Source organism: Protopterus annectens, chromosome 7.part0, assembly GCF_019279795.1.
Source record: "Protopterus annectens isolate FY-2018-M chromosome 7.part0, PAN1.0, whole genome shotgun sequence".
Lineage (NCBI taxonomy): Eukaryota > Metazoa > Chordata > Ceratodontiformes > Protopteridae > Protopterus > Protopterus annectens.
The window spans coordinates 1279803793-1279829222 of record NC_056739.1 but is presented as its reverse complement, the minus strand read 5'-3'; the positions used below and the strand labels follow the sequence as shown (position 1 = coordinate 1279829222).

Genomic DNA, 25430 nt, shown 5'->3' with positions numbered 1-25430 from the left:
GGTGGAAAGCTGCATCTAGATATCCAGCACAGGTGTCTGTATCATTAAAGTGAAGCAACACAGTAAACTACTTAACAACCTAGATGTTTCAGTAATGCAGTCACACTCACTGTATCCTGTGCATTAGCCATTATCAGGTAGGAAGATGGTGATATCCAGGAAACAGAAAGGTGTGAGCAAATGTTTTTAAGCATATTGCACCCCACAGAACTGAATGGTAATGACAGTGTTTTGACAGTAGCATCTGAAGTGAATGTTATACCACCAGTTATCAAAATGACTATGTATGAGTGGCCATTTTTTACATACTGCTAGAGCAGCAGAGAACTGATATAAGAAGTATAGTCTTTGCAGGCTTTGTCTGAGTTGATACAAATGCTACTGCATTCCTAAAGGAGAATTGCTGCTTCCAAGGAATCAGTGCAGGACCTTCAGCTTGTAGCATGACATGTTCAGAATGCTTGTTGGCTTGGCCCTGCACGCTTTCAGTGACACCATTGCTTCTTGTCATTACCTCCATCAAATCTGTATATTTTTACCAACTTGATTATTTATACCATTTTGCACATACATTTATGTGCTGCACTTACTCTTGACCTTTTGACCTGCACCTGGTTGAAAAGTGTCTGTTGGTCAGCCCACTTACTTGGTTAACAAATCCATCCATATTTCCACAACCCCTTTTTCCCCCATTTTTGCCCATGGGGTTGGGGTGTCACTTCATTGGTGACAATCATCTAGAGCCAAGGTTCACACTCCTGGGTGGCTAGTCCTAATGGCTAGTCCTGCCATAACTATTCTTCCATACCATAAACTTGCACACATACTCATACCTATGGCTAATTTAAAGTGTCCAGTCCACCTACTGCATGTCTGTGGAATGTGAGAGGAAACCCACACAAACTCAGAGAGGACATGCAGACTCCACATAGAAGGCTTTCCAGCTGAGAATCAAACCGGAGAACCTCTTGCTGTGAGGTGACACTGCTAACTGCTGTGACACTGTGCCACCTAGTTAACAAATCTTTAAAATAAAATAAAAAAACAGAGCAAGTGAAATACATGCATATTGTATTGTACCTCTTATCCAGTAACTCCAGGTTTTATTTTTAAGTCATAGCCAGCAAAGAGCTCATCTTCTGAGGTACACCAATGCTCTGAGTGACACTAGGTGTGTCAGAAGTATTCTTATGGATACTGCATCACAGACCAAAGACAGTGCAGTAAGTGATTTGTGCAGGGATATCCTGATGTCTTGCTAGATAGAAAAAAACATGCCTGCCTATCAGCATTACTACTTCACCTCCGAGAAGTTGTGTCAGTTTTAAAGCAGACTTGATAGTTGGGTTTATGAAAGATGATATGCAATATAAAGGAGTGTGTGTTTGTGGTTGGCCTTTGGGCCAGAAGGGATATTTGAACCTGTGAATGTTGTCATAGCAGGCTGGAAGCACAGAGGCCAGTTGCTGTACAGTGAACTGCAAGTAATGTTTAGAACAGGCACACAGTGTACCAACAACATCTGCGTTAAGGAGCTTGACCACAGATTGAGTTTCTGACCAGTGTCAATCACACCTCTAAACCATTAAAGTACTATTTTAGGGACTTTGGCTGCCACTTCTAAAGCAGCACACCTTTTAAACTATTTAAGCTGGTCAGTTTCAGGGCACAATATTTTCATTCTCAAAATCAGCATTCTTATTTGCAGCGCTGCATTTTAGGAATCATTTAAATCAATAACTTAAATACTGTGTAGATGTTTTGAATAATAACTTCTGATGAAGATTGCTCATAATTAAGTAAGCAATCAGTATTTGTAGTTATGTATAAATTAAATAGCAATTGTCTTTCGATTCAGATGTTTTCCTAAAAAAATAAAAAATATTTTTTGTATCAAGCAGGCACAGTGTGTTAGATAAGCAGCCCTCTTTATAGTTCTTTGGACTTATGGGTAAACATCTGTTACTGCAGTGAACATCATTACCTGTTCTAGTTGAAAGCCCTTTATCAGTCATGGAATTAGTGCACCTTTTTGGAAATTAACATTTTCTAGTAAAAACATGATTTCCGTTTCTTACAATTGTCACAAGACCCTTGATATATTTGACAAATATGGTGCTAGTTTATACAGATGTGAATATTTATTTTGCTCTTCATGTTTAATCAGAACAAATTGTACTTTGTGGAAGATATCATAGTGGCTTATATTTTGGAACCTACGTGTTTTTTCTTTTTTCATTTTTCTGCTTTGCACAAAGTCTCTTTTCTTAGCAACATCATCTGTCGTTTGTTTGTGTACTGACTTTTATTTTTAAATTTGTATTGAACATGAGCCATGCAGCTGTCACCTCTGTTATTAAATGTGTTTGGCACATGTATCCTCTTGACATGTTTCTCAACTGTTGTCTCCATGGCATCTTCTTAAGATCAGCAAAGTACAGTTGTGTAAGGAAAGTTAGCATAACATTAGATGTTCAAATGATTAATGCTGCTGTATCCTAAGCTCAGCTCAAGCTGACTAATGGTTTGGGTCTGTGGGGGGTGCCCTGAAGCTTTGGAAGCTGGCTGGCCATTATGTCCTTGGCAGGACATATCCCATATAGGTTAGACTAGTGCAGTAGTGATCAAATGAAGAACACCTGTTTTGATCTTTCCTGTGTTACCCATGAATCTTTCTACCATGCCATTTGCTTGCAGTTATAATGGAGTCACTCTTTTATGAGTTACTCACCGAGTGTCACTAAAGTGCTTGAACATATTGCTGTTATGTGGTAGGCCATTATCAGATTTGGTTGTAACTGGTATGACCATCATTGTAACCTGATGTCCAGCGCTACTGGTAGCTGATAAAGATGTTATAGGCTGTGCAACTGGGTATTTTTAATATTCCACTGTCAATATGAGCAAATAGTCTGTATTGTAATAGACTGATAAATGTCAGTTCTTGTGCTTATACAGTTTGCTTTCACAAATTGCAAAATCAGGACAGGAACACATTTAATTTGCTAGGTACTAGTCTGTGTACATTTTTCTCATATCATGTCATCCATATTTGTGAATAAAATCTTTTTCCGAATCATACGTTTTGTTTTGCGTGAATGGGCGTACCTTTGTTGAAGGTTGTACGTTAGGGCTGGCAAATCAGCACGTAAAACTGCCAATCATTAGCGGACCGGAGTTCCGCTGTGGCGACCCCTAACCGGGAAAAGCCGAAAGACACAACAACAACAACTTTTTGTTTTACCATTCGTAAGGATGCTTCTTTTGCAGTTTTTTAACACTTCTCTGTAGTGTTTTTGGAATTATCACTTCTCCCTTTCAGCAAGTAGTTATTATTTGCAGAAAATAGAAGTTATGTCCTTACCATAACGTTCCATGTGGAGTGTTCATCTCGCCTTTGTTCTTACACATGGGTTCGGAGCCGATCCTCGGCTCCGTGTCGGCCGCTTGCAAGCTCTGCATCGAGAAGAAGCTCGAGACAACCTAATACCCACAATCCCCCTCTGCCTTTACCTCAGATCTAGTTTGCAAGCAAACCAGCAGCCAGAGAGAGCACACTCATGCCAAAAATTACATAATCAAGAAATCATCTATATACATATATATATATATATATACACATGTACATCATACACATACAACCACTGCAAATGCAGAAGGAGAATACTCCAGACCAGGCACTAAATTGAACATTATTCCTGAGGGTGGGAGGGTGGGAATGTAAGAACAAAGGCGAGATGAACACTCCACATGGAACGTTATGGTAAGGACATAACTTCTATATGTGAGAGTGTTCAATCTCGCCGTTTGTTCTTACACATGGGTAGCGTCCCTAGCTCCATGTTCCTGAGGAACTCACGGGAGAACATTCTTGAGCACAGTGGAACCAAAGGTTGCCCTATCCCTAGAAACCCTGTCCACTTTGTAATGAGAGATGAATGTATGCGGTTTAGCCCAAGTAGCAGCTGCACAAATCGTGTCTAATGGTAGGCGAGCTGCGTGAGCCAAAGATGTAGACACTGATCTTGTAGAATGTCCTTTAGGTTTGATAGATAAGGATTGATTTGAAGAATCATAAACATATATAATACAATCAGTTAGCCATTTGGAAAGAGTTCGTTTAGTAACTGCAACACCTTTCCTGCTGTCAGCAAAGGCTACAAAAAGTTGATCAGATTTCCTGTGATCCTTTGTTCTATCCAAGTAAAACCTGAGTTGTCTATGGACATCCAATTTGTGTAACATATACTCTAACTTATTAGTGTGATTCTTGAAAAAGGTGGGTAATTCAATGGACTGATTAATGTTATTGGTAGAGCAAACTTTGGGGAGAAAGGATGGATTAGTGCGAAGAGATACTCTGTCAGAGTGGAAGATCAAATAAGGGTGTTTAATAGAAAGAGCCTGAAGCTCAGACACTCGCCTAGCGGATGTAATGGCAACCAAGAAGAGAGTCTTCCACGATAAAAACTTCAATGGGCAAACGGAGGCTGGCTCAAAAGGGGGCAACATCAATTTAGATAGTAAAAGGTTCAGATTCCAAGGTGATGTAGGAGTTCTAACTGGTGGTCTAATATGAAAAGATCCTTTTAAAAAGGCCTTACAAAGTCTGTGAGCCATAACAGGTGCCCCACATTCTTCCACATGAAAGTTGGAAATGGCAGCCAATTGCACTCTTAAAGTGGCAGGAGAAGCTCCTTCATGGAACAATTCTGTTAAAAACTCCAAGATCTTGTTTAACGGAGCTATGACAGGGTCCAAATGATGTGAATTCGCCCAGAAGATGAAACGCTTCCATTTACTGGTGTAGGTCTTTGTAGTGGAAGCTTTATGAGAAGCCACTAATATATTCTGAACTGCCGGTGTAAGAGAATCAGACCTGGCTAAAGGGAAGGAGCAGCCAAGCTGCTAGATGGAGTGATTCGAGAGAGGGGTGAGGAACTCCTGACGAGTGAGTCAGTAGATCTGGCTCTGGGTCCAGAATCCAAGGTCCCCGAATGCGGTGTTGCAACAGAAAGGGGAACCAAATTTGACGAGGCCAGAATGGGGCAATGAGGATTATCGTCCTTTGAAGGTTGTTGGCTTTCTGCAGAAACTTTGTAATCAGGGGAAAGGGAGGAAAAGCATACAGGAGACCCGGGGGCCAATCGTGCACCAGCGCGTCCCTGGGGACTTCCCCTGGAGGGGGTAATAGGGCAAAGTAGCTCCTGCATTTGGCATTCATTGGAGACGCAAACAGATCGCAGGAAGGCTGGCCCCACTTGCGAAAAATCGTTTTTGCAATTGACTGTTTGAGGGACCACTCGTGAAGCAACAGGATTGCTCTGCTCAGCCTGTCGGCTATGACGTTGGATGACCCCGGGATGTGCGTTGCGATCAGAAAGCGACCCGTGGACTCCGCCCATTGCCAAATTCTCATGGCCTCTCTGCATAGCTGATAAGACCTGGTTCCCCCTTGCTTGTTTATGTACCAGACTACAGACATGTTGTCTGTCTGAACTGCAATAGTCCCTAGAGGAAGAAGGTGAGCAAAGTGTTGCAATGCTAGGAAACACTGCCCTCAACTCTAGAACATTGATGTGCAGATTGTACTCCAAATTGGTCCATTCGCCTTGGACAGTCTGTCCCTGAAAGATGCCCCCCCACCCTATCACGGAAGCGTCCGTGGTTACCGTCGCTGTCGGCGTGGGTAGCACAAATGGTCTTCCGCTGGAAAGGTTGCAAGTCTGAAGCCACCAGGTTAGGTGTGATTTGCATGTGTTTGTAATCAGAATTTCGTGTGTCAGAGGTAGCTGTTGGAACGACCATTGTGCAAACAGTAGCCATTGTAGAACTCTCATGTACAGTCTTCCCAGTGGTATCGCAATGAGAGAAACTGCCATGAGACCCAAGACCTTCAGAACCAGCTTTGCTGGGGATTTTTTGGATGAGAGAAGGAGAGAAATGTGGCTTTGCAGTGAGGCTATCCTTTCTGGAGGGAGCCTTAGAATTAAATGATGCGTATCTAATTCCGCTCCTATGAATAAGATATGCTGTGATGGCTGTAGTAAAGATTTTTCGAAATTTACGGAAATTCCGAGGTGAATACAAAGTTGTAGAGTGTAATCCCTGGCCCGTATCAGTTGACGCCGGGTGGTGGCAGAAAGGAGCCAGTCGTCCAGATACGGAAACACCTGGAATCCTAGGCGTCTCAGATGAGACGCTACCACTGCCATGCATTTGGTGAAAACCCTGGGGGCTGAGGTCAGACCAAAGGGCAGGGCTCGAAACTGATAGTGACTGGCTCCCAGCCGGAAGTGCAAATGATCCCTGGACGCCCTGGCCATTTTGATGTGGTAGTATGCGTCCTTCAGATCTATTGAGCACATCCAGTCGTCCTTCTGTAAGAATGGAAGGATCGATTGAAGCGTGACCATTCGGAACTTTTCTTTCATGACAAAGGTGTTGAGGTTGCTTAGGTCCAGAATCGGCCTCCAGTCCCCTGTCTTCTTTGGAACTAAAAAGAACCTTGAGTAAGTTCCGAATCCTATTTGGTCCGCTGGGACTGGTTGGATGACTCTTTTTCTAGCAGCTTTGAAATTTCTATAGCTGCTGGGTCTCGCAGATGGGGCGGCACATCTGGGAGTCTTTTCTTTGGAATGGGAGTGGATAGAAAGGGTATTCTGTAACCTCTGGTAACCATGCTTTTTACCCAGTTGTCTGTAGTAAGATTCTGCCAGGCCTGAGGGTATAAAGCTAAGCGACCCCCGACTGCCTCCAGAGTAGGACAGTCGGGCCTCCTCTCAGGAGTGCTGGAAGGGTTTTCCAGGGGGTGTATCCCTGTCACCTTGGTTTTGCGGACCCCCTCTGCCGCCAGGGCGGCGTCTTCCACCTCTGCCCCCTCCTCTGCCTCTAGAGGGGCATCACCCTGTGTGCCTGGGAAAGATCCTTGGGGTTTTCGAAACCACATTTTTCCACCGCGTTGCCCTTTGGGGTACGGTCTGGATGGGGTGGAAAAATGGACTCCGACAGCAGACAGCCTCTTTCCCTCCTGTTCACACTCGGTAAGGGTCTCCTTTACTTTGGGGCCAAAGAGAGTGGCACCATCAAATGGGGCGTTAGTAAAGGAAGACTTGAAGGCTTCCGCAAATGAACATAAGCGCATCCAGGATTGTCTGCGAAGAGCAATCGCTGAAGCTGCTGCCCTACTCGATCCTTCGGCTGCGTATGATATCAGCCTCATGGATGAGTTAACAATGGATGTAAGGGTATTGAGATGTGCTGTAACTTTCTCTGAAACAGCAGCATCTGTAGTACCCTGGAGGGTATCTCCCAACTCTTTGATTAGATCCCTCTGTAGATGTGTAAAATGGGTCAAATAGTTCAGGTAGCATAGAAAAAGCCGCTGAACTAAAAATGCTCTTCCCGTACCTGTCCATAGTCCTAGAATCTTTGTTAGGCGGATGGACAGATGAGGAAGATTCCGACATCTCCTTTTTCGTGGCCGCTGCCACCACCATGGCGTCCACTGGAACTCCCTTTGTGAGGTAAGCCTTGTCCTGGGGTGCAGTAATGTACTTATTAGGCTTTCTAGGGACTGGTTCCACCGTGTCAGGTGTCTCCCACGCCCTTCGAGCAATCAGCTCCATTAACTCATCGAAGGGCGGAGTGACCCAGGAGGAGGAAGGGTGAGCACCGAATGCCTTCAGCAAGACTGACTCATCCTCAGAAGGGGGAAGGGACTGCCAATCACCTCTCTGCTTTAGGATCTCCAAGATGTCAGAAAAGGAGACATCTTCTGAAGGTGACTTTGGGGACCCTTCTGACTCATCCAAGTCAGTATCGGATGTCAAAGATTCTTGTGGAGAATCTAAGTGTCTCCTCTTACACAATCTTTTCCTAGGGATTTCTTCGGGGGGGCATCCAAAGAAGCCTCCGAGGAAGAGGGGGCACCCTCCAGGGGTGGCTGAGACACCGGTGCTCTACGCTTGGATGTGACCGTTGGTGCAGAGGAGGATAACGGTCCTTTATGGGGAGGAGAGGCTGCTTCTACTGACGTGGTTGTCTGGGTAGACAACACCTTCCTCATAAGATCGAAGGCCCCCAGGTCCCGAGTCGAGGTATCTCCCGGTTCCGAAGAAATGGGAAGAATCCCCGAAACAGGCACCGAAGGCATCGACCCTGAGGACGGAGCCGAATCGATCCGAGCCGAGGCCCCGAGAGGAAGAGTTGGAATCGAAACATCGGTTCGACTCTCGGCCCCGGAACCAAGGATGGATCTTCGGCTCCGAGACTCCGGTACCGGGTCCGACGGAGTCGATGTGAACGGAGCCGACCGAGAAAAGGACGGTTCTGGCACCGAGGGCTCCACAATCAGTAGATCAGCCTCTTCCGGCTCCAAAGACTGGACAAGTCTCGGAGGAGGAAGAGATGGAGATAGTGGAAGGCCTTCAAGTTTCGACACCAATTGGGTGGAAACCGAGATAAGTTTGGATAAGGCCGTATTCTCCAGTAATTTCTGCACCACGCGGTCAACATCGGTGTCGGAGAGGGGCCTGGAAGAACGGGTCGAAGGAATCGAAGATGGAGCCGACCTCAACAGTGTCAGGGGAGGGAGCTCCATCACCGGTTCCAAGACTCGAGGCTCGGAAACTGACAACAGTTGAACACTCGGCCCCGAAGTCTGTGGAACCGGTGATCTAACTTTAGCTGAAGAGCTCGGAGCCGATGACTTGGGCTCCGATGTCTTCGATTCCTTCGAGGATTTGGATGCCTGGTCTGAAGCATCCAGAGCCTCTTGAAAGGTAGGTTTTAACAAACCCCTATCCATTAGTTTCCTGCGCCTATCTGTCATGACCCTCCCACTGAAAGAATGACAAATAGAGCAGTCTTCTTGCAGATGGAGAGGGCCAAGACAGTAGACGCAGGAACTATGATTGTCAGTTACTGACATCTTTTGCCCACATTGGCAACGCTTAAAACCCGATTTAGCCTTTTCAGACATGTCACTCTAATAGAAACTGAAAAGTCAAGTCAAGTCAAGTCCAGTGAAATTGTCAAATCCAGTAAGGTAGTCAATCCTGTAGTCAAATCCAAGTAAGGGGTGGTAGGCCCCGAGGAGAACTCTAATAAGTTTTAAACAAACTTAACGGAACCGAGAATCCCTCAACCTTACCACACACACACAATATATCACTAACAAACTTTTTATAATAAAATTACTAAGAAAAATACAAGAATAAATTCTTAATCTTATCTTAGGTGCTCGAGCTCGACCCAGTGATGCGAACGCTGCAGCGGCAAACTAGATCTGAGGTAAAGGCAGAGGGGGATTGTGGGTATTAGGTTGTCTCGAGCTTCTTCTCAATGCAGAGCTTGCAAGCGGCCGACACGGAGCCGTGGATCGGCTCCGAACCCATGTGTAAGAACAAACGGCGAGATTGAACACTCTCACATTAGTTATTTCATCTTTACACTTCTTGCGCCTCTTTCCACTCTCTGCATCAAGGCGTTTTAATTCTTCTTCTGTATGCATTAGACATGAATAATTGTTTCCTTATTATTATTATAAAACTCCATTTCTTTCTGCTTCCTTTTTATTACCTTCAGAGTCAGGTCCCTTATCTCTGCATATTCTTCAGTCATATTGGCATAACCCTTCTGCACTCTTGTCATGTTTCTTACCTTTCACTTTTCTGATTATTTTATGTCTTGAAACATAATCTGCTGTATTTTTTCCCCTTTCATAGTCTTTTCTGAATTTGTCTGTCTGGCTGCTCCTTTCATCTTTTATTTTCTTGTCTGAATTCTCTGGAGTGTAACATCAATGGCCTTCCATATGTTCTAAGCGGAAATTTTTATTTAATGCTGTCAAAGATTTCATCCAGTGGCTGGAAGTTATCAATAAAGAACTCATCTTAGTGTATATGGAAATATTCATATGCCCGCACCTTTCCTAATGCTTCCTTTTCTGTTGTAACCATCACTTTTCTGCAGCTGACAGTGACCTGCTTGCATATGCTGTTACCTTTAGTCTTCAGTATTGTTCTCAAATTAAAACTACTCCAAGGCCCATTAAACTGACATGTAGTTTTAAATTTAGTTCAAATATGAAGTCACATTCTTTGAACTTTGACTTCCTAGTACATTTTGGCATCTTACAGTCCATTCTGATTGTGTATCATTTTTCATAAATTCCTTCAATGGTACTTGAGTCTCTAATAAATCTTGAGCTATCATTTGTGATTGCAAGTAACCTTTTAACTTTTCTGCCATTGTTTTGTGAGACTGTATCATGTGTAGCTTAACATATCTCTTTCATGGGTATATGAAGCCATAGCACTGTAGTATACCTTTTGTCATAGTCACATTTCTCTTTATGCCTGTTAAGTACTTTCTTCTGTGTGCCACTATCATTTTTTGTTCTTCCAAATATGGTTACATCACTGTTGTTTTTAATTTTTACATTCTTTATTCCTTCAGAGTTTACACTAAAGAGTAGTGTCTTGTGTATCACAGACATTGTACATATCAGAACTTCTGTAATGCTTCTGTTGTCTAGATGTTATTCTCTTAGGTGTTAACCTGACCTCAAATGAACTTTGCTAAACATGTTTGTATCATTGCATTCATTTCTCACTATATGGCCCTTTTCACTAACCTTGCCCCTATCCATAATATTATTTGTCCTCATTTCATTGGCTTTGTAGGTAAACATTTCTGTGATGAACTTGCCAGTATTTTAATAATCCAGATTTTCCTCTGACTTCCTAGTCCTTCCTCGGCTTCTTTCACACAGTGGTAGGGTATTGTGCTGAGTGGCTGATCCACTGGTACAGCCTTACTTGGTAATTCTTTAGTTTTGCTGTGCCTTCAAATAAACCACTGAATTCTTTTAATATATTTTCAAGTGGGTTCATGATAAATGATCAAACAACTAAAACATTGAATATCGGTTCATTGAGACAAAAGCATGGAACATTTTAAAGATTGAAAATTGAGTTCATCGAATCTCAACGCATCGAATTGCAATAGTTGGCCAACAGCTGTGCGTACATTAGAATGAATATAAATATTTACTACAGTCGTGTTATACATACCAAAAGTAACATGTACGATGGTAGCATTGCAGCTGTTGGCAAACTGCTGTGATTCCATGCATTGAGATTCGACAAAGTGGGCTTTCGATGATTACATTTCTGATGTTTTCATCTTGATGAACTGTTGTAGCCATTTGATCATTTAATATAGAAGTCTTCATGTCTGCCAGATTTCTCCTCATTACTAGGACTGGAATACAGAATTTGTATCATTATCATTTGCCTTATTTTAGATGGTCAGTAGACAAAATCTAGTTTAGTCTAACACACGGAAATTCCTGTAGCTGTTTTCTCATTTAGTTTTGACTATGCCTTACATTTTCGGGAGTAATTAATACCGGTGAAGTAAAAGCATTTTTCATGCATATATTTTTTTTAAATGATGTTATTTATGCCTCTAGTTAATCCCAGTGGTAAAAAATGGCCACTGCAAAATCCAACAGTGTTGACAGCAATCCTACATATTTTAATCTTGTAATGGCCAAGGAAAGAAAGGGAGGAAGAAACAAAAGGGGAAGGCTGCTTACTGACCACCCACTGGGCAGCCTGTTTCCCCCTTTTTCCTGGCCTTGCAAAATTGACTGAAAATTGTAATAACATTGATTATCTATAAATATGTAACAGCAACCAAAACCAAGTAATGAAACATTGATACTATAGTATCAAGTAATGAAACGTATCCAGGCAGCTGAGCAGAAACAACCCACTTAGAAGAAAGTAGATAAAATTCTCTTTATTCCAGACAAACAGAACACAACGTAGAGGACAAGCGCTTTCGCTCGGAATCTTCCGAGCTTTTTCAAGTGAAACAGCCAAGTGCTTACAATAAGTGCTTAAATACACTTACAAATCAATTAATTAATTAAACCCTGTCCACAATTTTAAAAAGGCAATGCCTTACTTAAAAACAACCTCAAAGAATTCAATTCTAATTAGATTGGATTATAAATATAAGTGTTCATGTAAAATTTAAATTACTAATGTTTCATAATGCGTTCTATATATTTAAAAATGGAAACTATCTTTCGTTACTTTCCCAACATCATGTAAACAGTGTATTTAAAATGTTTGAATCTACTGTCAACATTGTAAAATAACAATTCTTGTGAAAAGCAATAAAACTTTAAATATTAAAAATGGTAAACAAATAGAAATAAATAAATAAATAGTAAGATTTTTAGAAATGTATAATATAATTGCATCAGTTTATAATTTTATACTGCAATTGTTATGTAACTTGCATTCCTTGTTAAATGTGCATCATATATTTTCACATGCATTTCATGTATCTATTACAGTATTTCATATGAAATATTCATTCAGTTAGTATTATTAGAGTTGGGGTTATACATTTTATTCTAATAGATAGAGAATTTTTAGTACATGATTGTATTGAGGCTGTTTTAGGCATTTTTAACTCAAAGTATTATTGATTATATTTTTAAAGTTGTTCAGTTGGTTTCTTAATTGTAATGTGGTTTAATTAGTCAGGTGATGTTTTAGGCCGGTACTTAAAAGTATTTAAGAGACAAGTGTCGAATTATTTAGTGTTCTGATGAAATCTACGTTGGGTAGATGAAAGCGCTCAACCTCTGTTTTGCACATTGATCAAAAGAAGTTCTTTGTGACATTTTTGTGGATCATGGTTTTTTTCTGGGAACAGTTTTTGGCTCTGGTTGTCTTCAAGTGTCGAGTTCCCTGAACAGCAGTTGTAGATTTAAATAAAATCAAAATAAATTGTAATATGTATATGATTGCTACATGAATATAGGGACAGAAATGTGTGTTGATATACGAGTGAACAGTAACAAGTCATTAGGAATTTAAGGCTTCTAGTTATTTCAAATGTTTACGTTTAGTATAATGCCACCCAGGCTAATTACTTTTGAAATAATTGCCACTCAGGCTAATCACTCCATTGATGAGTCACCCCTAAGATTTGACCTGGTAGTCAGGGATCTGGAAACATATCAGTTGGGAACTGCTGATTGAGGGCTCAGTGTCTTGTTATTCTTAAAGTGTATTAATTCTGGTTTAAGCACTTGGGCTTCAGGCCAGTTATTTTACATTAAGAGGGTTCGTGGTCTGCACTCTTGTGGGAGGAGAGGCTGTACTCTGCCCTTCTGAGCTGGGAATTTCTGGTTAAAGGCTTATAGTGCCTGCATATTTGAACTGCTTCTTACTGAAATTGGTACACCTTGTATGCTGTAGCATAGACTAGATCCAGGCCTGCTGAATCTTGCTTTGTATAACTTGAGCACTAATCCAGGCATTCTTTAAAGTATTCAATTGTATTTATTATTGCTTGGTAGTAACTTGATTAAAATGTAGTTATCATTCTAAGTCTTTTGGATTAAGCACTTGGGCTTCAGACCAGTTGTTTTACATTAGGAAGGTTTGTGGCCTGCACTGTGGTGGCAGGACAGGTAGCTTACATCCTTCTAAGTTGGGGACTGCTGATTGAGGGCTCAGTGTCTGTTATTCTAAAAGTGTATTAGTTCTGGTTTAAGCACTTGGGCTTCAGGCCAGTTATTTTACATTAAGAAGGTTCATGGTCTGCACTCTTGTGGGAGGAGAGGCTGGACTCTGCCCTTCTGAGCTGGGAATTTCTGGTTAAAGGCTTATAGTGCCTGCATATTTGAACTGTTTCTTACTGAAATTGGTACACCTTGTTTGCTGTAGCATAGACTAGATCCAGGACTGCTGAACCTAGCTTTGTTTGTATGCTTATTGTTTGTTTGTTTGTTATTTCCCTGAAACGCTAATTCCACCTAAAACGCGGCTTTTCAGCGCTTCTGTGGATCCCTAGTGATATCTGCATTGCTTACTGTACTTATTTCCTTGTTTCACTTGAAAGAAAGTTACTGTTTGTCATTTTTGCATTTAAGTTACCTGTAACACATTGCATTTAAGTTACCTGGCACTTGCTCACTAAAGCAATTATATAAGTCAGCACTAAAAAATTAAAAGCACTACACCCTCACAAACTCCCCTTGAGTACCTTGTTCCCCATTGGAATTCCCAATAGTATTCTAGCATGTCCAAAGGTCAGTTGTCAATCTCCTCTCCGGTCCAGTTGGTGAATCTGGGAATCTTGAGGCAATGTTACAACTGTCTCATGTACACAGACAACCCTCTCCTCCTCCCAACAAATTCCAACACATGTGAGAGATGCAACCATATAGCCAAACTGGAGGCTAAGCTCTCTCAACTCAGTACTGGCATAATCAGTCAGGAGGAGAAGGAAACCACACTCACTACAACTCCAGTCTCACATAGACCTACCACGACAGTAAACTAAACACATAAACACACAAAAACATACTCGGAGTCTCTAAATAAAAATCTGCCTAAGCAGCAGAGACCTCCAAAGCAGACACCCAAGCAACCGCTACCCCAAAACAAAACACGTGCAACACATAGCTCACAAAGCCAGTGTGCCAAACAGTCACAGCCCTTAAGGCTAAACAACACACCTGATACACTTGTAATAGGTTACTCTATCGTCAGGCACACTGACGTCCCGCTCACCAGGCTGAACAAGGAGAAGGTCACAGTGAGCTGCCTGTCAGGCGTTAGGATCCGCCACATAACACAAGCACTCAGGTCACGCCAAGGCAAGTACAAATATGACTCAGTCATTGTCCATGCTGGTGTGAATGACCTGAGACGTACCTCCCTGGTCTACATGAAAAGAGACATAGAGGATCTCTCTGAGCATGTAGCCCAGGCCAGTATGACCCTGACCTTGAGTAGCATCTTACCCTCACCAAGAATGATGCCACACTATGAAGACAAGATGATCAATTTCAACAATTGGCTTATGTATTGGTGTCATTCAAAGGGGATCCAATGCTTGTCAGCCTGAGATGACATGCTCGACAAGCCACGATGCTTCGCTAGGAACGGCTTGCACCTGTCACCCCTGGGCTTTCAGATATTGGCAAAAGCTCTTGCTGCCCCCATAGTGCCTTTTTTAGGCAAGGCTCAAAAGACAAACCCACCTCCATAGGTATCACAAGGGATAAGAAACTAAGAGTAATGCTACTCAACGCCAGAAGTCTGAACCTCAAAATGCACGCACTCAAAACTCTCCTTAGCATGGAGAACATCGATATCTGTGCAGTAACAGAAACCTGGATCAAGGCTCCCGAGAGCACCCTAGCACTACCAGGTTATACCTCATACCATGCTTTTCGGCCCCAAAACTTGGACCGAACCACAAAAGGAGGGGGAGTATCAATATTCGTCAAAGATACCCACACCTCCAGGTTGGTGGCACAGCACAAAGCATCAGAGACTATCCATGTGGAACTAACAGTGGGTAAAACTGCCTTCCAGTTTATAGCCTGCTAAAGACCACCCTCCCAAACCCAGGAACCCCACTCGGCCTTCCTGAGAACACTGGAAAATATGAAGGTCTCTCCAAACACCATTATATTGGGCGACTTCAGCTACCCAAACATAGACTGGGAGCATTACTCTAGCTCCAACACCCTAGCCCAAAGGTTCCTAGAATTTATAAACTCAAATGCTATGGAACAACTTGTTACCACTCCCACAAGAGGGGAAAACATACTGGACCTGATCATCACCAGCATGGTGACTCTATGCTCCAGACCAGAAGTGTATCCCTCACTGGTAAGATCAGACCATAAACTAAACTCACTGGATATTCACATCCCGACCCCACCCCCTGCCCAGAAAACCGCAGTGAGAAACTTCTCTAAAGCAAATTTCACACTCCTCAAAACCGAGGTTAAATCCTTCAAAGCCCCCGGGCCTGTGGAAAATATGGCCTAGACCACAGAATCCTTTATAAACACATTTTATGAACACCTTCAGGAATGCATGGATCATGCAATCCCAAATAAAACCAAGACCCAATCCTCCAAAGGCAGACGTCCTGTCTGGTGGACCCCAGCCATAAACAAACTATACAATAGAAGGAGGAAGCTACTACATGATAGAGCAAAATCCCAAAAAGGGAAGGAATATCTGATCAGTATTAGCAAAAACTACGGGCACTCATAAAATTGTCTAAGGCCAGCTTCGAGAGAAAAATTGCACAGGACACTAAGGATAATCACAAGGCTTTCTTTAGTTATGTTAGGAACCTGGGTGGGAATTCCCAGATATACTCAGAATTAGTCCAAAATGACAAAAAATACACCGAACCCACAGACATTGCCAACATCCTAGCTGACAGGTTCAGCGCAAACTTCTCTCCCCCCTCCCCACCAAAAGGGCAAATATCTATCCCAGCCGAGTGCTGCCCCCCTGACATCTCAGATGCTCAGGTAAGAGCTGCCCTCTCCAAAGCAAAAAACACAGCCTCAATGGGACCAGACGGTGTCCCAGGCTGCGTCCTGCATGAACTCCAAGAAGAGCTAAACCCAAACCTAAAACTACTGTTCAATCTCAGCCTTACTACAGGATATGTACCCAAAGAGTGGCGTACAGCAACAGTGGTCCCTCTCCACAAAGGTGGATCCTCAACAGATCCTGGAAACTATCGCCCCATAAGCCTGACTAGCTTGGTCTGCAAAGCTATGGAAAGGATCATCATGGACCTCATAAATAAAGATATTGGGGACCTACAGACACTGGATCCTACCCAGTTCGGCTTTGTTAAGGGCAGATCCTGCCTCTTAAACCTGGTTGATTTCTTTGAAACAGTCACCAAGGCCATTGACGAGGGGAAGGTGGTCCACACAGCCTACCTGGACCTCGCAAAAGCCTTCGATACAATACCCCACTTGGGCATTATAGATAAGCTCACCAGCTTAAATATAATCCCCTATGTCACTAGATGGGTTGCAAACTGGCTCAAGGACAGAACCCACATGGTTAGAATTGCTGGAGCCATGTCAGACTCCAAACCAGTTACAAGTGGCGTCCCACAAGGCTCAGTCCTGGGACCTCTCTTGTTTGGTATATATTTCTCGGAGGTACAGGCCAACATGGAAGGACTGTGGCTGACCAAGTTTGCAGATGACTGCAAACTGGGCGCCATAATAGACTCTCCAGCCGACACAAGCATCCTCCAAAAGGGCCTCATAGAAACAGACAACTGGTGCCAGAGCCATGGCCCCAAGCTAAATGCCAAAAAGTGTGTAGTCATCCTCTTTGGCAAAAACAAAGTGCCCACAAATTACCACATAGGTGGTATTCCATTAAGTACACAAGTAGTAATTAGGGACCTGGAGACCCAAGTTGATAGCAATCTCTCATTTGACAACCACGTGGCCAAAGTGGTTAGAAAAACATTTTATATAGCCCACCTAATCATGAAGGGATTCACATCTAGATCAGGGGAGGTCATCGTGCCTCTTTAATCATCCCTCATCAGGCTCATAATTGAGTACAATGCCCCTTTTGGGATGTACCTTACCAGACACCTGCAGCAACTGGAAAGACCCCAAAAGTACCTCACCAAGAGGATCAAAGGGCTCAAACAGATGCCATATGCTGCCCGGTTAAAGAAACTCCAGCTCTACTCAGTGGCCTGCTCAGAGGCGATCTGTGCCTGACGTATAAAGCCATGTCCAACCCGGAATTAATGGACATGCTGCACCTCAGAAAATCCAAATTCCATCGAGCTACGTGCTCGAGAGACTTGAACCTCAGCACTGAAATAAATAGGACATGCTGGAGGGACAGATTCATAACCCAGAGGCTCCCTTCACTCTGGAATAAAATCCCAGTCCAGGTTAGGCAGAGTCCCTCATTGACTCTCTTCAAGAGGAATCTTGATCAGTGGATGGGAGATCGTAGGTTTACCCCGGGTATCACTTCTGTGTCACTGTTAGACAGAGGCACAGTATACTAACCTCGAAAAAGGGCATAGCAAAATTAATTTAAAATGGGTGGCGAAAGCCAAACACACTCTGGCTAGGCTTATAAATGCCCTAGGGCAGATAGCCTAGTATGAACCTATGAACCTATATGTAGATAGTAATGTGGCCTTTGACCAATATGTAGTCAAAGTATTATGAATTCTATGTTGCCCAACTTATAATTAAGGGCATGGTATCCAGGTCCAAGGAAGTCATAGTGCCACTTTATTCAGCCCTTATCTGACCCATCATTGAGTATAATGTCCCCTTCAGCATGCATTGGTCAGACATATGTCCATTACCAGAAGAATCTGAGGTATAAAGATATTGTCCTATATGGATTACCTTAAAGCCATATGTTTATACTGTTGTCCCCTACAGGTTACTGAGAGGCGATCTATGCCTGGTATACAAGACATTCTTGGATCCAGCTCTGATGGATCTTTTGCACATCTGCAAAACAAACAGCATCAGAACCACTAGATCCAAGGATTTCAATTTTGCTTGTGACATAAATAAGACATGTTGTTGAGACAGATATATGTCTCAGGGGTTCCCTTTTCTCTGGAAAAGGCTCTTTATCCACGTGAAGCAGAGTCCATTCTTAACCCTATTTAAGTCTAACCTTGACTAATGGATGAGAAATCAGAAAATGTCATTGTATTCAATACATATGGGTTGTCCTCCACCCTACGACCCGACATCCAGACAGTATACAAAATCTTTTAACTATTGCCAGTATGTGGGATGTCGCACATATGCTTTGACAATGTCAGCCATAAAAGGACATCTGCATGTTACATCCTCAGAACAGGCTCTTCTTTACCAGATTCTGAGGTTAAAATACAGGTCCTGTCTCTTTTGGCTGCATCTTCTCAAGCAGCTAGACATTGTATTAAGTACAGCTATGATGCTGTTGAGGCATCATCTTGAGCTGCTGCTTCTGCCTCTGTGCTTAGGAGGCATTCATGGCTGAGACTTCATAATTACCTGATGATATTAAGACAAAATTACTTGATGCTCCTCTGGACATGTCTGACCTCACTGGTTCAGCAGCTGCAGACTTATTTAAGACTCTGCAAGAAAAAGAGAAGGAGCTACAAGACCTGAAACACCTGTTTGTTTCACTGGTTCCTAAATTTCATAGAAACTTCCCTGTCAAAACTTCATTTGTTAGGAGACCTGCTCTCTCTTCCTATGCTTCTACATCTGCTCTTAGGTCTCAGAAGTCTACTAGGAGACCCCCTCAATTGAAAACTTCTACGTCAGCCCCCTCTACACAGCAGTCCTTTTAGGCCAGGCCCAGTTCTCTGTGACAACCAGTTCACCCTTCCAAGTCATACACCTCTTTCTCTTTGCCTGTCTCTTTCTTTTCCAGCCTGGGTGAGGATCACTCAGGATGCCTAGATTCTATTCATCATCCAAAAACGATACTTTATGACTTGGAAGACTCTATCTCCTTTCATGGAAATTCCACAGCCCCCTTCCAGTCAGCTGCAGCTCTTTCCACAGCTCCTTCCTCAGCTGATTTCTCAAGGCACTATTCAAAGTGTACCTCTGGATCAGAGAGGCAAGGGTTTTTACTCAAGAATGTTTTTGGTTCTAAGAAAGGATGGTCCTTGGAGGCCAATTGTAGACCTCTACAACTTAAACACTTTCCTGGAAATGCCTTCTGTCCAGATGCTGCCCCTATAGACACTCTTTTCCCATGATTTCCCCTCAGTCTTTCATCACTTCTTTGGATCTCAAAGATGCTTATCTGTATATTCCCAGCCATTCCCAATACAGGAATTTTTTATGTTTCTTGGTGGATTCTTTGCACTTTCAGTTCTATGCTTTGCCTTTTGGCCTTCCCACTGGCCCAAGGGTATTCACAAAGTGCTTGGCCCCTATCATTGCCTTCTTGAAGGTCCAGGGGGTTCAGCTTTATCCCTGTCTGGGCAATCTTCTTTTCCTAGCCAACAATTCAGATCACTTGTGTCAAAACCTTGTGAAGACCATTCATCTCCTTCAAAGCCTAGGGTTAACAATAAATTTCAAAAAATCCAGTTTGACTCCATCACAGGATCACATCCTCTTGTGGTGCAGGTTCAGACAGACCTAATGATGTTTTTTTCTCCCAACAGACAAGGTTTACACTCTTACTATCTTCATGGAGACCCTTCTGATTCTTCCTTCTATTTCAGCCAGGGAATTCCTAAGACTTCTTGGATTCATGGCTTCCACAGATCCCATGCTCCCCTTTGCAAAGCTTCACATGGAAAATTTCAGTGGTTTCTAAAGACACCTGGTCCCAGCATGCTCACACATTTGAGGTTATGATTCCTGTACTTCCCTGCCTGAAAGCCGAGCTCCTCTGGTGGATTCAGTGGCTTTCTCTGAATCCAGGCCTTCCCCTTCCTTTGTCCCAGCCTTCTCAACAGCTTTTCACAGATGCTTCAGACACAGGCTGGGGTGCAACCTTTGCTCCCAGTAAGGTTCAGGGTCTCTGGTCTCCATCTCAGTAGAGGGAGCACATCAACATCAGAGAGATGAGGGCTGTGCTTCTAGCTTTGCAGACATTTCATCCTCTCTTCCTAGCAGGTCCTCTAAAGATTTTTACAGACAACACCACTGTACTCTGGTACATAAACAGAGGGGCACAAAATCTTAGCTTCTATGCAGGTTAGCTGTCAAGGCATGGGAACTGGCAATTCAGTACAAGGTAACTCTTCATGATGTTTACCTACCCTCTGCTCAAAGTTCTGTGGAAGATGCATTAAGCAGGTTCATGACACACTCCCACGAATGGATGCTTCACAGGGATCTGATTCACTGGTGGGGTACTCTGGACCTCTTTGCCTCCCCTGAAAATAGACAACTTCTTCTCTTTTGTGCCAGGGTCCCACATCCTCTAGCTTGGAAGGTGACTCCCTTTCTTTTTCATGGAAGGGGATGTTTATGCATTCCCCAAACCAAAAATCTTTTTGGTGACTCCCTTTTGGCCAAGACAGCATCAGTTCCCCCTTCTTCTGCAACTAGCCAAGAGCCATCACCACAAGTTGCCTCACTGGTAGGATGTGCTCACACAGGATGAGGGGTACCTGCTTCATCTACATCTATCAACATTACAACTGACCTTGCGGGTGATCAACTTCTGATCCTTTTCAGGCACCTTTTCTCACAGGATGTGCTTGGGGTTTTGCAGGAGGCCAGGCAACCCAATACTAGGAAATCTTACACTTCCAAATGGAAAAGATTTTCTATCTGGTGTCATAAAAGAAGTCTAAATCCACTTTCTGTGGACATTCCAGTAGTACTGTCTTACCTGTGTGAACTGCTTATAAGTGATTTATCATATTCTTTAGTGAAAGTCCACTGTTCTGCTCTTTCTGCTTGTCTGCCATTATCACCTCCTTTAGCTTCCAGATTGGAGGTTAAACTTTTCCTTATAGGCATTCTACATCTTAAGCATCCCAGGAAACCCCTCTTTGTGACCTTAATTATGTTCTAGAGAAGCTAACTCTGGCTCCTTTTGAGACCAAAGTCTCTGCTTCTCTAAGGTTTTGCACTTGGAAAACTGTGCTTCTGGTTGCTTTGACTTCTGCTAGGAGGGTCTCTGAGATTCAGGCTTTGATGGCATCCCCACCTTTCATGGTTTTCCACAAGGACAGAGTTTCTTTGCGAACCATCCCTTCCTTTATACCTAAAGTGGTGAATGACTTGTCTCTTAATCAATCTGTCCAATTGCCTACCTTTTTTCTTTCTCCTCAGTCCTCTAGTGAAAAACATTTGCATACTCTAGATGTACATAGGCAACTTAGGTTTTACTTGGACAAGACTAAAGCTATCAGGAAGTCAGATCAGCTTTTTGTGTCTTTTCATCCCAGGCCTCTGGGTTTACCTGTTTCTATACAAACAATTTAATCTTGGATTTCTAAGGCTTTTATGTTTTGTTATGATTTTCATGGTAACTCTGCCTACTTCTGTCAGAGCTTATTCCGCTTGATCTGTTGCTTCTTCAGGGATTTTCTTTAGGGGCCTGGACGCTAATTCTATCTTGGAGGCTGCTACTTGGTCTTCTGTGCACACCTTTACCAAACATTACAAGTTGGACACTAAGTCCAGAGCGGATTTTGCTAGAGCTATTCTCCATGTTTTTTTTGAAAATTCTTCTTGCATTCTTCCTCTGCTCCTGCCACCTCCCAAGGTTCCAATTAAGCTGTGGCAGTCTCCCATATGTAAATAATACTGCAACATTGAATAGAAGGACATTGGGCAGTTGTGTAAAATCTTACCATAACCATAGATGTCCTTCTCTTCTATGTTGCAATATTCTGTCCATCCCGCCTTCCCCCTGCAACTTGTCATTTCCCTGGATGACTTATTACTTTCCTTAGGACTAGTGTTCCTCATGGGGCTTCCTTGTTTTGAGGATGGTATGTGTAGCCATACTTTTATGGCTGATGTTGTCTGAGCATACATGCAATTTCCCTTGTACTGGCAATGGCTAAAAGCTTTTGTATAATGACTGGATGTTGGGTTGTAGGATGGAAGGCAACCCATATGTAAAGAATACTGCACATAGAAGAGAAGGACATCTATGGTTATGGTAAGATTTTACACAACTATTCTTTCACCCCAGGTCTGGCCCCCATGTGTCTGACAGATAGAGGCTGACAGTAATGCCCAAAGTAACACCCCCCTGTTAACCTGTCAAAACTTCCTAACATACCCATTTCTAATAAACACCCATGATATGTACGGAGACAGTTTGGTTAAATTGCATGATTAGGTTTAGAGAACCCTGGTGGTCATTAGCCTAGTATATATCTATGAACCTATTAATAATACTACTATATTCCTCAGTACATATTTCAAATATACAAATTAATTTAATGGTCGCTGAGAGAAATGAACACTTGGCATGACCAAAAAACCTCATGCACAACATTTTAAACAAACACCTGAAAACACAATTAATCTCAATCTGGCAGTCTTAAATCATCCAATCTGAATGCATAAAAACATTTCTGGGCAGGCTAAGTAAAACACTGTATATGCTGCCAATAATGCCTATGACTGTGTAACCACTGGCCTTGAAAACACCTACCTAACCAAAAATCAGCCTGCAAGGAAGTCTTGATCCCTTAATAAAAGTACCAAAGATAAAGTAAGAAGATGACATGGTGAGCCAGCAAACAAAATTAAATTATGTAGGTGAGCCAGCAAACAAAATTAAATTATATAGCTTATTTGAAAAACACCTAAAAATACTGCGGTGGTGGTGCTGCGGTAGCGTAGTCACCTCACAGTTAGACGTTGCACATTCAATTCTCAGTTAGAGTGTCTTCTGTGTGTCGACATGCATGAATAGGTGTTCCTTCATTGAAGGTTGTGCGTTAGGCCCGGCAAGCCAGCACATCAAAATCTACTGCCAATCATTAGCGGACTGGAGTTCCACTGTGGCGACCCCTAACCGGGAAAAGCCGAAAGATAGACATTTGAAAAACACCTAAAAAGTAATATATAAATGAATTGAAAATGACCTTTTTTCTTACCTGTTTATGTAATTACTCAAAAAACCCACCTCAGATTGAGAGCAGGTGAACAATGTAGCAACTGAAGAAAAGCAAGCCACCACCAAAAGACAGGAAACAGCCAGCACACCCTCTTAAAGTAGGCTTCATCATGAATCTGAATAAGGGAGTTTACTGTGCAAGCAAAACAGTTTGCAGCACAATCTGCTTTTCATTTTTTTAGCCCTTTGTGTTACAGTTAGTTCTGCTGTCATGTTATCATTTACATTTCTGCTTACCCCGGAAATTTTCTATAATTATTATCTGTATTCTCAATTTATGTATTTAAGTAATGTTTTTTGGGTTTTCCCGGTTAGGGGTTGCCACAGTGGAACTCCGGTTCGCTAATGATTGGCAGTGGATTTTTATGGTGCTGAATTGCCAGCCAGATGCCCAACCTTCAAAGAAGGTACACCCATTCACACATGCACCTACCTGCATGTCTTTAAACGTCACTCGACTGTGGGGAGGACATGCAGACTTCACACAGAAGGCACTCCAGTCGAGAATCGAACGGGAGAGCCTCAATTTATGTATTTATATCTGTCATATACCGTATTTCTGACATGCTGTGAGTGCTCTACTGGAGCTTTTTTGCACTCTGGCAAAATGGTCATGTTTTTTGCATTATGCACAATTTCTCCAATCTGAACATCGTGTTTTGTGTCCCACGTATGAATATCTACAGATTGGCCTGTTACTTTCTTTCACGTTTTTGATTTACTCTCTTACGCTGTGCCATGTCTTTGCCAGTTTTAAGTGTTTTTGTTTTTGGTTTGTAACCTTATTTTTTATTTGTCTGTACTTCTGACTTACCCATGGGATCTGGCAAAGTCAAGGATACTAACAGATCTAGCTTATGGTGTGCCTTTTTTCTTACTCTTCCAGAACTTCATCTTTGAGTAATTAGTGTTATCACTATCTGTCTGCCATAGTCTGTGAGCTCCCAGTTTCTTTCTCTTTCTCCTAGTCTTGTGTAATGTATACATATTGTTTCATGTTCTCCCTGCACTGTACTTCTGAACGTAAAAATTACAAACTATATTTTTCTTGTGTTGAAGGTCTTTATGTAACATTTCCTTGCACGTCTGAAAATGTGTAATTTACTTCTAACATGATCTCATATACCTTGTCCCCAGCATGTGGAGAAGTACAGATTTCAGTATTTTGTATGTGGCTGTGTTTAATGGAGAAACAAAACTGTTAAATTTTGTCACACATCTTTTTCACTGTGGATATTAGCTATGCATGTTGCAGTCAGGGTCAAACACAGGTTGCCTTGATATTTCTGGGCACACTTCTTAGTATTGTAGTCGTGACCTGGAGACCCTCCCAACCCTAATCCTACACATTACTTTAAAAAGATTTTCACATAACACTGCCACTACACAAGACAGAGTCAGATACATAAACACACACACATACTACTGACACTATATTTATTCCCTTACCTAAAGCCAACAATAACTGTAAAATACACACATTCCCACACACATACAAACATTATCCGTTCACCTATTGCCGACCCCAACTGTATTACTCAAACACAGGCACAAACACTCACACACTCTTCAGACGCCACTCACTTGTCTCAAGGAAACATACTGTTGACATTTTGGATGCTTGGCTATCCATATATTTAGCATTATTCACCACCCATAGAATTTGCTGACCAAATGAACATTCAACAAAAAGCAGGGGAATCATATGTATGTATGCATCTCCATTTAACCAGTTTGAAGTCTCAAAACTTCAATCTTATGGTCTCGACCATAAGAAATTTGAAGCTTTGAAACTTCAAAATTTATAAGTAGACATATATATATATATATATATATATATATATATATATATATATATAGATCTACTTCAGTAGACCAAAAGTTCATTTGCCTGAGTTTCAGATAGCCGAGACGAAAAGGATGACAACCACAGAACACCGACATCCCAGAACA

At 42.4% G+C, this 25430-nt stretch overlaps 1 protein-coding gene across 4 annotated transcripts in view; it reads left to right on the top strand.

Annotated features, from left to right (window-relative positions):
- The window catches only part of MITF (melanocyte inducing transcription factor), a 1359897-nt gene that overhangs the window by 770105 nt on the left and 564362 nt on the right, over positions 1 to 25430 (top strand). The gene's annotated exons all lie outside the window — the stretch shown is intronic.